The following is a 13,889-nucleotide window of genomic DNA, read 5'->3' on the forward strand; positions in this document are numbered from 1 at the left end:
ATTTTAACAGGCTGTAAGTCTTGCACAGAACCGTAACCACACAATATCATTATACCAATTATTACAAAGTCTGTAACACGTGGCACCTGTGCCATGTAAAGCCAATCATTCTTAGACATAGCGATCCAGTCAGTGTCAGCTTTCAGTTTTCATGCCTGTACAAACATTCAACGAACCGGAAGGTTCTTAACATGTAATCGCTAATCAGTCAAATATTTCATCTCCGGACGATAGAAATGTCACCAGATCCTAAATTTTACTCTTAAAAGAGCAAGAGAAATATTAAAATACAATTTTGAGCTCACTGGCTTAAGTGAGCGAGCTCCTTGCTTTTGATGTTAAATCGCATCCAAGAGTTATTCCGTACGTACTTTTAGTAATGACTGCCACAGACAGAACAGGACATATTAGTCAAAGCTTGCCGCAGTTCATGTTTTGACATCAACTTGAGCACACGACTTCTCCGACCCATCACCACCAGTACGTTGCTGTTTTGCATTAAAGTAAGACCAACAGACAAATGTTGATGTTTTGTGACATTTCACGTTTCGAATGATTAAAATTCGCTATAATTTCAGAAATTATTCTATAGTGAATATGTGAAAATGTTTTCTTTACAGATTGCTGAGATTCTGCTGAAGGGCAGAGAATGTACTGCAGGCACGATTTGCAAAACTGAGAGAGTTCATAGGTTCAAGAATCACGTCAGCGTGAAAAAGAAACAAGAAATTTAAAAATATACAGGGCTCGTCCGGGATTTGAACCCGGGACCTCTCGCACCCTAAGCGAGAATCATACCCCTAGACCAACGAGCCCACGAGAAGGTCGCGTGAGGATAAATTTCTGGACGAGTTCCGTGCCAGTAACAGGTTCCGCCAGCGTGACCGACACTGCGTGACGGAACTCACGCCGCTTCGAGGCTCAGTTTCTGTCACTTCTTTATATGAAGCACCTGCACAACGATTGGAATTCACAATATCCACTTTTATGGCACTATACGCTAAGTTCGTTGACTTGAAAAAAAAAACGCATGGGGCCTGAAATCGGAAAAATATTTTGCCGAAACTGGTTGCTTTCGGAATAAAATAAAATATCTTAAAGTGTACGGCTGTTGGTAAAGCTTATTGACATTGAAAAGTACGTACCAGACGATGTTCGTTGGTCGTAATGGATCAACTCAGATTGAATAACTATAAAGATGTAGGGTTCCTTGCCGTTTCTGCTATAAGGTAAGGACATTCTGTAAAATTCCAAGTGAGTAGAAAATAAAAGTGAATCTGCGAGTCATTGGCTTCGTTATAATCCTCAAGGAACGTTGTTTTCCCTTCTCAGTGACTTCGATGTCAGTGAACTATTATTTCATTTCTACCTTCCCTTCCTGCTTCTTTACCACCAGCTCCCAAACTTTTCTCCTTCCTTTTTCATGCGCGCGCGCGCGCGCGTGTGTGTGTGTGTGTGTGTGTGTGTGTGTGTGTGTGTGTGTGTGTTTTGCTTCTGTCTCTTTTTTGCTGCTTTCCCAAAACTAGGAGGCATCTCCACCTCAAATTAATGTAACGCATGGTTCCAGCCTATTATTACTGTTCATTTCATACATCGAGAAAACAATAAAAGAATTGATAGAGAATTTGGAAAAGGTTTAAAATTGCAAGGGGAACATATTTCAATGATCAGGTTCACAGACGGCATACTCTTTCGTGGAAAATATTTAATGAACCTTAAGGCAGGCAACCCGACTTACATCACCTGTCCCCAGTGTGGATGCTGCGAGCTGGGCACCCTGCTTTAAAGTGCATTAAATATTTTCAGTACCAGTTTTATTTTCCCAACCTGTATAAGGATTATGGATGAGCAGAGCAGGGATGAAAATAGTCAAGAGTAGTTGGAAGGTGAGTATTAACTTGCTTAACATCATCATATGCAGCGACATTGTAGAGCAAAAAGTGAATGAAATCTATCTGGAAATAACAATTATAAGGAGGTGGTAGAAAAGGTCTGGCACAGGGGAAGAAAGCCTGTCAGTCGGATACAGACATGGAACTGGTGAAGAAATGCCTGAAGCTGTGCGTCTGTAGCAAAGCGGTATGTAGGAATGAAGGTTAGTCCACTGGAAACAACTCGCGTGCGATGTTATCGAAAGATTGTTGAAATTCAAGTGGGCAGGTGAAGTGCGAAATGAAGGCCTACCAAATGAGGTAGGTGAGGAAATGCTACACTTATCCGGGGCACCCTGAAACATTTAGTTCTCGGTGGAAGGGGCGCTAGGGCGAAAAAACCGTAAGGGCAAACCAAGACACGAATATGTATTACATTGTAGAATATGCTGGGAGCAGTAGTTACGTAGAGGTGAAAATATCTACACGGCAAAGGAAATAACTGGAGAAATGTATCTATCCAATCTAAAGAGTTACCTGTTACACTTCAACCAGGGAGCACAGCAATTATGACTGCTGTACTAATGCCCAGAAAATATTCCCATTCATATTTAAAATTCTGTGGCATGAGTGAGCTAGAACGCGATATGAATGCTGCAATTGTTATTATTAGAAAGTAAGCATCCCTCCAAAGTGCAACGAGACGTTTGAAGAAGACTTTAACATATGTTAAAGAAACGCAAAAGTGTGGTCAAGAAATTCAGCCACTCTGACACAACCTCTGAGTGAAGCTTTGCTTTCTCTTGTAAACGCGTGCAATATAGACGTAATTTGCACCCTGTATTGCCAAACACCTAACAGAAAGAAGCATGAATCGCAAAAGAACCAACTATCAACGTGTGTCAGGAATTTCTATGCACCTAGAGCCTGCCTTATAATGACTGAAAATTGATACAGAGAAGAAAAATACGATATCTGCTGAAAGCAGGTTGCAACATGCATAATTCTGCTGAAGGCAGCCTATTCCCAATAAGCAGTGCTTGTATCGGCTGCTGACGTTAATAAAACGTAAACGAGCACAAGTAGAGTGAACATAAAAGACACACAGGACAAAAGTAATTAAGAAGAAGCTTGACAACTCCAGTTATCATTCAATGATCAAGCATGAAGGTTCACAAACAGTGGATACATATGTTCTCCAATGGACCACGTGGAAATAAAATACAACATACCCTCAAAAAGTAGGAAATTTTCATCCCATATGCTTTTAAGTCCCCGTGATACCATTTACTGAGTCATAAAGTATAAGGGACAATCCAATGAAAACGACACGCATGGAAGAAAGTAACTGAACTGTTTATTATTCCAAAAGTAATCGCCACGGCTATTAATACCTACATCTCGCTGAAACATTGTAAAATGTTTGCAGTTGCCTCCGCAACAGTGACTGTACCCTGGAGTGCACCTCTTCGTTCGCAGCAAGTCGACGGACACGAATGTCTTTCTCCAGGTCATCAAAAATAGGAAAAGATCTTTATGGAACTTAGGGACTCAATGGAGGATGTTTAAGAGCTCCCCAATGGAGCTTTTGCTCCATAGTCGAAAAAAGCTTAGCAACTTGTGGGACCTCTTCGAACTGAAACTAACCGGCTAGCCATGTGGTTGGTCGGCAGCGCCCCACACTGAAAGCACTACTTGACGATACGCTTTTACCACACAACGAAAGACGTGACTTCCCTAGCGGACAAGGTCACTGAAGAGATACTCTCTGAGCCCCATGAGTGATTTGCATCTCGTGTATTTACACATAATATTAAATTTTGTGAATAAAAATCGTCTCGATCGCTAATCAGATTTCCTCATTCATTACGTCTCAGATATCTGCCATTAATATTAGAGGAACATGAAGAGCGACAAGTCTTTTTTGTTGTACAACGTCAGACTACAAAAAATAAAAAGTTACAAAATATTTTTTAAACGTTTATTCGCGAAAAATGTTTAACTTTCCGTGTCTCTATTAGGACCTCTGACTTATCAGTGCGTCAGATAACAACTGGTTCAAAAATTGTACGCGTAAATTCCATCCAAGACGTGGGACAGTGACAATACCGATACTCCCAGCTGCTCCCTTCTTGTCTCCCAATATCCACCATTTCTTCACTGGTACTACCCAACGCCACCCTCCTACCCCTCTCTATTCACAACATTTTTCACCTTCAACAGAAGACCACCCTTCCCAGAGCAGATCCTATCAGTTTTACTGACAGTGAAGTAGTTCAGTATTTTACATAGAGTTTAAAATGTGTTCCTACTATTTTTCGTTTTACCTTTTCACTATTTCTGTTTTAAATTAAAAACGAAGGAAATCAAGTTCCTTATATGTAAAACCTTCCATTAATTTCATCTTTAAAAATTTTTAGTTCACTTTTCTTTTTCCTCTCAGGTAGTTCTACTTGTCCCTTGGGTAAAGACCAGGCTGTATGTACGGTTCACAGTGCACTCCTAGCCAATACGAGGTGAGGGGGATGACGAAACAACAAACGAAAGAAAGCCATTTTTAACAGACGGCGTTCAGGGTGATGACTTGAAAATGAAGAACCAAGTAAGCGACGAAGGGTGTTCAGTAATTCATGCAACTCATTTTTGTTCTCGGTGAGTTTCGGGACATCGTGGAGTTTACCAGCTTCGGCCGCTATACTTTCATGAAGTTACAGTAAAAGGAGTATGTAATGGATGAGTGTTCGAAGCAAGGAAGTGTCATTGAATTTCCTTTGGCGGAGAACCAGAGCACCGCAGATATCCATAGGCGCGTCCAGAATGTCTATGAAGACCTGCCAGTAAACAAAAGCGAGGCATCTGTGCAGGCGTAAGCTGTCGCCAGCACACAGGTCGGCAAGATGTAGTGCAGAGATCGATAGCTGGATCAAGCGTGCCTATCACGAGAGAGGCCAGATACACACCGACAAGCAGTACACCGCCAACGCCCTCTCGCCACTATATATCTAGACCGCGACGCTGACTGGAAGGCCTAACTGAATCACTCTCCTTTTGGCGTCTGTCAGTATATTTGCAGAGCGCGTCACATGCTATGACAGTGCATAGCAACTAGACTAGTAACTATAGTGAGACTTGTACTGCACCATCAGTGAGAATAAAGTCTGTAATAGCAAGATTACCGATTTCGCAAGAGGACTATTACTGATGAACTTGTACGACAACATATGGATCCTATTTCAGTTAAGTAAAGCCGACCGCTGTGGCCGAGCGGTTCTAGGTGCTTCAGTCTGGAACTGCGTGAACGCTACGGTCGCAGGTTCGAATCCTGCCTCGGACATGGCTGTGTGTGACGTCCTCAGGTTAGTTAGGTATAAGTAGTTCTAAGTTGTAGGGGACTGGTGACCTTAGATGTTAAGTCCCATAGTGCTCAGAGCCATTTGAACCATTTGAGTTAAGCAAATTTACATGTAAATAAAGAAATATATTAATCCACGTGTGCATTTGTGTTGTAGAAAGAGTATAATGGGCACCCATAACAACATCCTCTCCCTTGCTTCCTTGTAGTACAAGACTGTACAGCCTCTTTCATCATCGCAACAAACTTGCGTAAATCTACCTGATCTCCCGCATATCGACGGGACACACTCATCTGTGACTCCTGCAGTGCTGGAACGTACGGGAACTCTCATCCGAGATAGGCGATGGATCAAAACCAAACTCCTCGCTTCATAACTGGACGCCTCTGTTGGTTGAACCGACACACTCATCCACTAGTTGGGGTACTCAACACAGACGATGAAACATGGGTTCACTTCGAACCTGATAAAATACGGGAATCTATGAAGCTGCGTCAAACCGCCTCACCTTCGAAGAAACAGTTGAAACCATAATCCTCAGCCCGTTCTGCAAGACTGAAGGGTTTATTCTGCATGATGTCCTCCCTCATATTTCAAAGATCAACTCTTAAATGCTTTGTGATACCCCTTGCAAACTGATGAAAGGACTTTAGTATTTTCGTCGCCACAAAAATGAAAACGAACTTTTCCTTCCCCATGCCATCGTAAGGCCTGCACCCGTAAGGAGCTCTCCAAATTTTATTGGTCTGTTCCTCCTCATTAATCTTACTGCCCGAATCTCGCACGAACTTCCATTTGACTGGCTCAATGGAGGATGTACTCTGTGGGAAGCACCACATGGATGATGGTGAGGTTATTGATGATTGGCTCCGAGGTCGACCAGAAGAGTGGTAACGTTCAGGCATACCTGTACAGGCCCTCCCAGTAAGGTGGGGAAGGCTGTCGTATTGGACGGAGGTTATGTTGACAAATATGGTTTTTTAGACAAAAGAATGGAGAATAATATAGTGTTTCTGCGCCAATCTTCCAAATTCTGACTGCTAGCCGCCAGTGGCTTTAATTGATCGAACGCCTGTACAAGGGCATTGACTCCTGTTTTTGGATCCCAAATAACTTTCCTGCACTGATCCTGGTACGTTAACCATTATAATTGAAATCATATTCGATTCTCCAAGTGGTAATTCAGAAACAGGTTCTTTTCTAAATATGCCCAAAAGAACACTTTATAATTCTTGCATCCACCACTATATATTAGTTCCTTCAAATAAGTCTCTCCTTATGCAATGTGGTTGACAAATATTCCCTCAAACAGATGTTTGAATGCACAGGATGGGTGTTTCCTAAGACTGAGAACCAAAGAAACTTAACACACTCGTATGAACTGATCCTCAGGCATTACATAATATTTTATTTTATCTCCCTGTTGTTCCTGCTCATAAGAAGCAAGATTTTACCGTCTTTCAGTCTCCACCTGAGTAGCATACTGATAACTTACTGTAATAATTCTATCTCGGGACTACTGACTAGTTTTTGAGAATTTTTTTTTCAGTTGTGAATGAATTACACCTGCATTACCAGAATATGTGATCAACACTACCTCTACTCTGTTGAACAAATCAACATGAACATTTTTTAGCTTGCTCTCTTTCTGTTTATGATCTGTTTCGCAAAACTCATTACCATCTTTATTATTATTCACTAAATGTACGACATTACATTCTAAACAAGTTTTTTTCTGCTCAGCTGGATTAAGCAGTTGTTTATTCTTAGATACTTCTTCTAATAAGGCATCAGATATTTTTTTTTTTTTTACTCTCTTCATACTCTTGGAGTAAGGATTGGATGTCTATGTGAATCTCATCTTCTTCTCATCAATTTTTTGTTTGGTTTTTATCAGTATTTTAATTTGCCCTTTAATTTGTTTTTTAATTTTTTCTTCAATGTAAGTTTTATTTCCTTTAATTGAATTTGTAATTGCTTCCTAATTTTTCAGAGATTTTGTCCAAAATTCACAATATTCTCTGAGAAACCCCATCATCAGATCTTAATAATTAGTAATATTTACTGCTGTGCTTGCACTAGACAAATATCTGTAATGGTCAACAGGTATATTATCTGCTGATACAGTGAAGTAACTTTCATTTGGTACATTCATGTCTAATACATGAAAACCTGAATGTACTTGATCAATGAGCACATGAGCAATGTCCCTCATAAATTCTGAAATGTCTTGCATTGACCAAGTTTCATTACGTAAATCTGATCCTATCTTCCATGAAAAGAGTAACGTACTTCTCTATTCTTTCATACCATGAATTCCTCATTTTCACTCATATTTCTAATAATAGTGATACTGTTAACTAAAGATCGGTTTACTATTTTTTAATCTGTAGGTGTATGCATCTTCATTGCACTGTGTATAGCACTGTACCACGGTGTGCTGCTGGGCTTTTGAGAATGATAAGATCAGACAAACCTGACGTATGTAATCATGTTTGGCTGTCTACAAATGACGGCTGCACGGGCTCTTTCACCCCCTAGCCAGTGTTTTGAATTTCACTTTGCACCTCCTGTGGAATTATCACATTTCTGCTATAAAGTGAGGACTGCTACCTGCGACCACACACCCTGATAGTGCTGGTACCTGCAGGCTTTCTCAGCTACTTAGTGCCACTTCATCCTTCAGTGTGATATACTTTCTAAGGAAGTCTCGACTTCTTCTTTTCTTGATTTCAGTCCTTTTTTATCACATCCCACAACAAAATCTATTTGATCTGCCAAGCATAGTGCGGCATCTCAAATAACTGTCACTAATATATTGTGTAATTTCGCAACAGAAATCGTTAATGCAATATCCTGCAACTATACTCTTTACTACTATTATTACTCTAAACCAACTGTAGATGCCCTCCCAAACACTGTTCACAGTTTTACTCTCTCAGTTCACTACTAGTGTAAGTTCATTGTACACACTCTCTCCAATTCCTCACTATTACAGTCCCTCAAAATCATCCCCACAAGGATTGCCATATACAACACATTCGTTGGACATGACCCTGGTAGGTGGACCAGACTGACGACACATGTGAGGGCTGTAGTTCTAGATACACAATACCAGACACATATAGCAGTAATTCTATTGTCACCTAGCATTTGATAGATGTCATTGTCACCTTCAGTACAGAAGGTAGCACCAGGCCGTTGCCGCGTCCATGAAATGACGCTACTAGGTTAAGATTGTAGGAAAATAAGATGCGGTGAGGAGCTACTTTGCAGCAAATAGCCCTTCAATGTCATTTAAGAAATTTCCTGTTTTATTACAGGCTCTATGTCTTGCACAGTACCGTTACTACACAAAATCATTATACCAACGATTACAAAATCTGTAACATATGGCATCTGCGCCATGGAAAACCAATCGTTCTTAGATATAGCGATCCAGGCAGTGTTAGCTTTCATTTTTCATGCCTGTATAAACATTCAACGAACCAGGAGATTCTTGACAGCTAATTGCTAAGCAGTCAAGTATTTCATCACCGGACGATAGAAATGTAACCAGATCCTAAATTCCACTCTTTAAAGAGAAAGATAAATATTGAAATACAATTTTGAGCTCACTGCCTTAATTGAGCGAGCTCCTTACTTCTGATTTTGAATCGCATCCAAGAGTTATCCCGTAAGTACTTTCAGTAATGACTGCCACAGACAGAACAGCTCAAGTTAGTCAAAGCTTACAGCAGTTCATATTTTGACATCAACTTGAGCACACGACCCATCACCACAAATATGTTGCTGTTTTACAGGAAAACAATACCAACAGACAAATGTTTATGTTTTGTGACATTTCACGCCTCGAACGATTAAAATTCGCCATAATTTCAGGAATTATTCTATAGTGAATATGTGAAAAGGTGTTTTTTTTTTTTTTTTTTTTTTTTTTTTTTTTTTTTTTTTTTTTTTTTTTTTTTTTTTTTACAAAGTGCTGAGATTCTGCTGAAGCGCAGAGAATGTACTGCAGGCACGATTTGCAAAACTGAGGGAGTTCACAGGTTCAAGAATCACGTCAGCCTGAAAAAGAAACAAGAAATTAAAAAACATACAGGGCTCGTCCGGGATTTGAACCCGGGACCTCTCGCACCCTAAGCGAGAATCATACCCCTAGACCAACGAGCCCACGGCAAGCTCGCGTGAGGATAAAGTTCTGGACCAGTTCCGTGCCAGTAACAGGTTCCGCCAGTATGACCTACGCTGCGTGACGGAACTCGCGCCGCTTCGAGGCTCAGTTTCTGTCACGTCTTCATATGAAGCATCTGCACAACGATTGGAATTCACGATATCCAGTTTTATGGCGCTATACGATAAGTTCGTTGATTTGAAAAAAGCGTATGGGGCCTGAATACGGTAAAATATTTTGCCGAAACTGACTGCTTTCGGAATAAAATAAAATATCTTAAAGTGTACGGCTGTTGGTAAATACGGGAATCTATGAAGTTGCGTCAAACCGCCTCACCTTCGAAGAAACAGTTGAAACCATAATCCGACAGCCCGTTCTGGAAGACTGAAGGGTTTATTCTGCATGATGTCCTCCCTCATATTTCAAAGATCAACTCATAAATGTTTTGTGATACCCCCTGCAAACTGAAGAAAGGACTTAAGTATTAACGTCGCCACAAAAATGAAAACGAACTTTTCCTTCCATATGCCATCGCAAGATCTGCACTCGTAAGGAGCTCTCCAAACTTCATTGGTCTGTTCTTCCTCATTAACCTTACAGCTCGAATCTCGCACGAACTTCCATTTGATTGGCCCAATGGAGGATGTACTCTGTGGGAAGCACCACATGGATGATGGTGAGGTTATTGATGATTGGCTCCGAGGTCGACCAGTAGAGTGGTAACATGCAGGCATACCTGTACAGCCGCTCCCAGTAAAGTGGCGTAGGGCTGTCGTATTGGACGGAGGTTATGTTGAAAAATATGGTTTTTTAGACAAAAGAATCGAGAATAATATAGTGTTTCTGTGCCAGTCTTCAAAATTCTGACTGCTATCCGCCTGTGGCTTTAATTGACCGAACGCCTGCACAAGGGCATTGGCTCCAGTTTCTGGATTCCAAATACCTTTTTCTGCTCTGATCCTGGTAGGTTAACCACTATAATTGAAATCATAATCGATTCTCCAAGTGGTAATTCAGATACAGCTTCTTTTCTAAATATGCCCAAAAGAACTCTTGATAACTCTTGCATCCATTACTATTGATATTAGCTCCTTCAAATAAGTCTCTCCTTATGCAATATGGTGCGCTGCTTGACAAATATTCCCTCAAACAGATGTTTGAATGCACAGGATGGGTGTTTCCTAAGACAGAGAACCAAAGAATCTTACACACTCGTATGAACTGATCCTCAGGCATTACATAATATTTTATTTTATCTCTCTGTTGTTCCTGCTCATAAGAAGCAAAATTTTGCTAAATTTCAGTCTCCGCCTGAGTAGCATACTGATAACTTACTGTAATAATTCTGTCTCCGGACTACTGCCAATTTTTTGAGAATTTTTTTCAATTGTGAATGAATTACACCTGCATTCCCAGAATATGTGATCTACACTACCTCTACTCTGTTGAACAAATCAACATGAACATTTTTTAGCTTGCTCTCTTTCTGTTTATGATCTGTTTCGCAAAACTCATTACCGTCTTTATTATTATTCACTAAATGTACGACATTACATTCCAAACAAGTTATTTCTGCTCAGCTGCATGAAGCAGTTGTTTATTCTTAGATACTTCTTCTAATAAGGCATCAGCTATTATTTTTTGACTCTCTTCATATTATTGGAGTAAGGATTGGATATCTATGTGAATCTCATCTTCATCTCATCAATTTTTTGTTTGGTTTTTATCAGTATTTTAATTTGTCCTTTAATTTGCTTTTTTTAATTTTTCTTCAATATAATTTGTATTTCCTTTAATTGAATTTGTAATTGCTTTCTGATTATTCCGAGATTTTGTACAAAATTCAGAAAATTCTCTGAGAAACCTCATCATCAGACGTTCATAACCAGTAAAATTCACTGCTATACTTTCACTAGACAAATCTCTATCACTTTCAACAGCTGCAGTGTCTGCTCATACAGTGCAGTAACTTTCATTTGGTAAATTCATGTTTAATCCATGGTCACCTGAATGTATTTGTTCAATTAGCACATGAGCAATGTCCTTCATGACTACTGAAATGTCTTGCATTGACGAACTTTCATCACGTAATTCTGATCCTATCTTCCGTGAAAAGAATAACCTATTTCTCTATTGTGTCATACGATGAATTCCTCATTTTCACTCACATTTCTAATGATAGTGATACTGATAACTAAAGACCTGTTTACTACTTATTAATCTGTAGGTGCGTGCATTTTCACTGCACTGTGTTGTAGCACTGTACCACGGTATGCTGGTGGGCTTTAAGAATGAGAAGAACAGACTAACCTAACGTATTTAATTATGTTTGGCTGTCTACAGCTGACGGTTGCATGGGCTCTTTCACCCTCTAGCCAGTGTGTTGAATTTCAGTTTGCGCCTCCTGTGGAATTATCATATTTGTGCCATGAAGTGAGAACTGCTACATGCCGCTGTACACCCTGGTAGAGCTGCTACCTGCAGGCTTTCTGAGTCCCCTACTTCATACTTCAGTGTATATAATTTGTAAGAAAGTCTCGACTTCTTTTCTTGATGACATTCCTTTTCAACACATCCCACAGCAAAATCTATTTGGTCTGTGAAGCATATTGTGGCATCTCAAATAATTGTCGCTAATATATTGTGTAATTTCGCAACGGAAATGGTTAATGTAATACCTTAGAACTTTTTAAAACCTTTACTACTATAATTACCAAAAGCTACTTTCCCAAACACTGTTCACAATTTTACTGTCTAAGTTCAGTACTACTGTAAGTTCATTGTTCACATTCCTTGCAGTTCTTCACTATTATAGTCTCTCAAAATCATCCCCACCAGGATTGCCATATACAACAGTTCCGTCGGACATAACCCTGGTAGGTGGTCCAGACAGACCATACACGTGAGGACTGCAATTCTAGGTACACAACATCATGTACACCTAGCAATAATTCTGTTGTCACCTAGCATTTGATAGATGTCATTGTCCCCTTCACTACAGAAGATAGCTCCTGGTCGTTAGCGTGTCTATGACACGACGCTGATAGGATTGTAGGAAAATAAAGATGTTGAGGAGCTACTTTGTAGCAAATAGCCCTTCAATGTTATTTAAGAAATGACCTGTTTTATTACAGGCTATAAGTCTTGCACAGTACCGTTACCACACAAAATCATTATACCAATGATAAGAAAATCTATAGGGTACCTGCGCCATGGAAAACCAATGGTTCTTAGATATAACGATCCATTCAGTGTTAGCTCTCATTTTTCATGCCTGTAGAAACATTCAACAAACCGGAAGATTCTTAACAGCTAATCGCTAATCAGTGAAATAATTCATCACCGGACGATAGAAATGTAGCCATATCCTACATTCCACATTTAAAAGAGCAAGAGAAATACTGAAATACAATTTTGAGCTCCCTGTCTTAATTGAGCGATCTGCTTGCTTCTGATGTTAAATCTCATCCAAGAGTTATTCCATACGCACTTTCAGTAATGACTGGCACAGATAGAACAGCTCAAGTTAGTCAAAGCTTGCAGCAGTTCATGTTTGACATCAACTTGAGCACACGACAGCTACGAACCATCACCAACAGTATGTTACTGTTCTGCATGAAAGCAAGACCTACAGACAAATGTTGATGTTTTGTGACATTTCACGCTTCGAACGATAAAAATTCGCTATTACTTAAGGAATTATTCTATAGAGAATACGTAAAAATGTTTTTTTTTACAGTTTGCTGAGATTCTGCTGAAGCGCAGAAAATGTACTGCAGGCACTATTTGCAAAATTGAGGGAGTTCATAGGTTCAAGAATCACGTCAGCGTGAAAAAGAAACAAGGAATTTAAAAATATACAGGGCTCGTCCGGGATTTGAACCCGGGACCTCTCGCACCCTAAGCGAGAATCATACCCCTAGACCAGCGAGCCCACGACAAGCTCGCGTGAGGATAAATTTCTGGAGCAGTTCCGTGCTAGTAACAGGTTCCCCCAGCGTGACCGACACTGCGTGACGGAACTCACGCCGCTTCGAGAATTAGTTGCTCTAAAATACCGATGAAAATACAGGGAGACACCGGTCCATAGAACATGTAACTCCACTCTTGTTAGCCTTAAATTCTATAATTGACGGTAGTTGTGCCCCAGAAGGCCAATTAAATGAGAAGCAGACAGTATGAAAATAATTTCGAGCACGGACTTGGGACAGGATCTGCGAAGTCAACTTTAAGTGAGATTCATTGAGATTTTTCTTTTTTTTTTTGTTGTCCAATACAGTCACAACAACGTTTGAGTGTCTGATGTCTAATCTGTTACAACTCTATAATGTCTTATAACTGATTTAGTCAATCTTAATTAACCTCATCTAAATCAGCTTAAATTTATAGTTCGATAGCATGGCGACTCTATACCAACTGCGAGCGTTTCTCTCTAATGGAGGAATGAGAATGCCTCTCAAGAAATGGTTACACATGATCTTCCTCTACGGA

At 40.0% G+C, this 13,889-nt stretch overlaps 3 non-coding genes across 3 annotated transcripts; all 3 read right to left on the reverse strand.

Moving 5' to 3' along the window:
• Positions 1 to 743: 743 nt before the first annotated feature.
• On the reverse strand, positions 744 to 815 carry Trnap-agg. Its single transcript has one exon. It is a non-coding gene; the product is annotated as a tRNA-Pro (tRNA).
• Positions 816 to 9,325: 8,510 nt separating this feature from the next.
• Trnap-agg lies at positions 9,326 to 9,397 on the reverse strand. Its single transcript has one exon. It is a non-coding gene; the product is annotated as a tRNA-Pro (tRNA).
• Positions 9,398 to 13,260: 3,863 nt separating this feature from the next.
• On the reverse strand, positions 13,261 to 13,332 carry Trnap-agg. The gene has a single exon. It is a non-coding gene; the product is annotated as a tRNA-Pro (tRNA).
• Between the last annotated feature and the right edge of the window lie 557 nt (positions 13,333 to 13,889).

The sequence above is a fragment of the Schistocerca americana genome, chromosome 3 (genome assembly GCF_021461395.2).
Source record: "Schistocerca americana isolate TAMUIC-IGC-003095 chromosome 3, iqSchAmer2.1, whole genome shotgun sequence".
NCBI lineage: Eukaryota > Metazoa > Arthropoda > Insecta > Orthoptera > Acrididae > Schistocerca > Schistocerca americana.